We start from the raw sequence: 3,731 nt of genomic DNA on the forward strand, positions 1-3,731 counted from the left end.
TATGGGTTAAAATTATTTGGGCTATAACTTTGAGACTCCAGAAACTCTTGATGTAACAAGAAACAAACTGCAAGCCTGCTCTTTCTGGTGGCATGTGGTTATTACAGACTTAAATTAATATGATAAATGTGACAGATTAAGTCACTTCTATGGTATGAATATACACATGCACATCTTTTTATTATAAGTAAAACATGTGGCACCGTAAAACATCAACATTAAGCAGCTAATGTGCACTATAGATTGTAAAGAAATGAAGCTCTTGCTAGCTGTTTACATTTATGATTCATCTGACCTACATACTTTAAGTAGCTTGCTTCTTGGGGAAAATAATAGGTAGACAGACAACAACAAAAACTCACGTCCTAATTAAAATCCCTAAAATGTTTCATTTTCATATCCACTGTCTTAAAATTGTATTAGTAGGTTAAGAAATTAGTTTTCTGGGTTATATTCAAATTTAATTGCATAATTAGGACATGTCAGGTATTGCCTTTCACTTCAACCAAAATACACTTGGTTCCATTTCTACACTAATAAATTGGCAACAACAGAATGGCATAACATTGGAGAAGCATAGTTCCATAGTCAATCTTGTCTTTTCATTTAACCCCGAAGGAAACTTGTGTCTCACATGAATCTCCATGATGCTATATTGGACCAAATTATCACATCCTTTTGCCTCTTTCCCAAAGTCTTTTATATCTAACTATTCAAAAGCAACCATCGAGCTACTGTGTTCCCACCCACCTCGCCTTAAACTCCTCCCTATCAATCCTAGATGGGTAACTTTTGTTACCTTTCTTCCTCGTGTCTCACAGGACTTTCGAAGTGGCCTTTCCCAGTTTCATTATATTTTTCCCCACCTCCTTTCTTATCAGTCTGAGACAGAAAGGGAGAGGCAATGGACCTTGTAAGTACAGAATGGTGATGGTGTGGGTTGAATGAGATGTCCCCCATAAGTCTCGGGCATTTGAGGCACTTGGTGGCTGTTTGGGGAGGATTAGGAGATATGGTCTTGCTGGAGAAAATACGTCACTGGGTGCCAGCATTGAAGTTTCGAAAGACTCACACCATTTCCAGTTAGCTATCTCTGCCACCTATTTGTGGTTGGAGATGTGAGCGCTCAGCTGCTGCTTCAGCTGCCTGCCACCTGCTACTCCACTCCGCCATCATGGACTATTGTCCCTTGGAAGCCTTAAGCCAGACACAAACCCTTCCTTCTGTAAGTTGCTTTGGTCATGGCGATTTATCACAGCAACGGAAAAGTCACTAAAACAGGTGGCCTTGGGGAAATTATGTAAATATTTCCACCCGATTTCATTACACATGACGTTAAAGAGATTTAGATGTGGCTTATTTCAAAGACTTTGATGAAAACACAAGGTGCTTGCTATTGAATTCTTCACAGCTGAATGTTGGGTGTTGTCACTAACACAGTTTAATTCCTAGGAGCAAGGAGGATCAGTACCCTCACGCTGCTTCATCCCGTTCCCATTAGGGCACTTGGAAGTTCATTTTGTGTCTCCAGAGACTGTCTGCCTTCAAGAATGGTGACAGCATGATTTATCCATGGCATTTAGGGCAGTGCTCAGCTTGAAACTACTCTACAGAAAGGCAGTGGTTTCAGTTCCTTGTTTGTTCCCACCGTGTTCCACGTCTTCAGTACATTATTTCTCTCTCTATTAATTGTAAAGGTTGCCTTGAATTATAGATATTCATGTACACGCAGTCTGATTTAATGGAAGAGAGAGGTTCCATAGTGCTTTCCTATAGCTCAGGCAGGATAAGTGACTACTGGGTTGACACAAATTGCTTGCTGAGTTACAGGCTCAAACTTCTGTTGATTTGCGTCAGAGCATGGCTGAATTTGACATGTGGTTTTGAATGACAGAACATCAGAGCTTGGAGAATGTTTTCTCCCCTAAACTCAGTGAATATTTGCTGGAAGATATGATGTCAAAAAACGCTGGTGCCTGAGAGTCATGGGTCATAACAGAAGAGGAGATAGAACGATTGTAGGGGACAAGAAGTTTGTTGTGAGATTGTGTCTCCTAGAAATGTTAGGAAAGCTACTACACCCATGAGCTCTCACCAACATGGCTGCCTAAACAAGACCTGAGTAAAGACAATATCAATAGCCATGCTAACACAAAAGGGGAAATCTCATGAGGCCTCAAGCCCAGACAAAAACTACAGGCAGTTAAAGAGTGCTGAGAGCAGGTCAAAGAGTCTTCCCCAGGAAAGAGCCCCCAAAGGATTGGTTATCTAATATCAAGTGGTCACCCTGAGATCATATACATACAAGTAACATTATACAGACTGGTCAGTGCTGTGGACTTCTGTATACTGTGAATATGCATTACTCTCACTGCTTAATAGAAAACTGACGGATCCATAGCCAGGCAGGAAGTATAGGCAGGACAGCCAAAAACAGAGGACTCTGGGAAGAAGAAGGGAGGAGTCAGAAGGGACACTAGCCAGACACCGAGGAAGCAGGATGTATAGAAAATGAGGTAGCAAGCCATGAGCCATGTGGCAAAGCATTGATGAGAAATATGGGTCAATGTAAATGTAAGAGTTAGCTAATAACTGAGTTATCGGCTGAACATTTATAAAGAATATTAAGTCCCTGTGTTGGCTATTTGGGAACTGTTGAGCGTGAGAGAAACATTCGCCTACAGGTCAGGATGTATTTATATATTTAGGTGTATATGTGGATAAACCATATATATATATATATATAAAATTATGGTATATCATATTTAGGTATGCATGCATCAAATATCCATGATATTAATGTATATAACCATACATATAAATATATCATATATCTAGGTGTTTATATATGTGTATATATATCACAACTATTAAAGAAATAAAGGAGTGAATTTTAGAGAGAACAAGGGAGTACGAGGTAGGGATTGGAGGGAGGAAAAAGAGGGGGATAATGATGCAGTTATATTTTAACTAAAAATGTATTTTAATAAAACCACTGAGTGGGGTACAATAGGAAGCTGAAATTTAAGAATGACTCAGACTTCATCTTTGCAGATCTTATTGTCTTTGTATGTACAGTTTAATTTATGTGGACTATAAAATGAAACTGAGACAATCCCACATGTGCTTTCCCGTGAACAACTGTTAAGCAGAATGTATATGTACATGCTCCATTCTGATTGACCATTTATTCAGTCACTAGGAAGATTTTTATACTACTTTCTTTTTTTTTTTTTTGGAGCTGAGGATCGAACCCAGGGCCTTGTGCTTGCTAGGCAAGCGCTCTACCACTGAGCTAAATCCCCAACTTTATACTACTTTCTAATGATTACCATAAAGTGGTTAAATAAAAGTACAACAAAAGTGCTTGGAAAAAGCACAAGAAATAAACATTCCTCAGATTCCTACTGTTGAGAAACCAGAGCAGCTGATCAAGTGGTAAAGCCCGGGACATCTAACCCAAACCGGCAGAGAGCAGAGCAGAGTGTCTGGACTCCCCGAGCAGGATGAGTCTCCAGCTAGTAACCAGGGACAGACCAAGCCCCTTTGGGGTGGGATGTCGATTTTTCTATCCACCTAGCTCAACTTCTTAATTTGGCATTTTCCCTTTGGCCAAAATTCCTATCTTCTGCAGCACTCTCCAGTCATGGCCTGCACTGTATTCCCAGGACTCTGACTTGCTGAACTTGCATGCAGACTTGTGAGAAGCTCAGAGCTCTGTGGTGCCATCT

The 3,731-nt window shown here is 40.2% G+C and overlaps 1 non-coding gene across 1 annotated transcript; it reads right to left on the reverse strand.

Annotated features, from left to right (window-relative positions):
• Positions 1–3,234: 3,234 nt before the first annotated feature.
• On the reverse strand, positions 3,235–3,307 carry Trnaa-agc (transfer RNA alanine (anticodon AGC)). Its single transcript has one exon. It is a non-coding gene; the product is annotated as a tRNA-Ala (tRNA).
• Positions 3,308–3,731: the final 424 nt, after the last annotated feature.

The sequence above is a fragment of the Peromyscus californicus genome, unplaced genomic scaffold (assembly GCF_007827085.1).
Source record: "Peromyscus californicus insignis strain IS unplaced genomic scaffold, ASM782708v3 Scaffold_4__1_contigs__length_199733344, whole genome shotgun sequence".
NCBI classification, from domain to species: domain Eukaryota; kingdom Metazoa; phylum Chordata; class Mammalia; order Rodentia; family Cricetidae; genus Peromyscus; species Peromyscus californicus.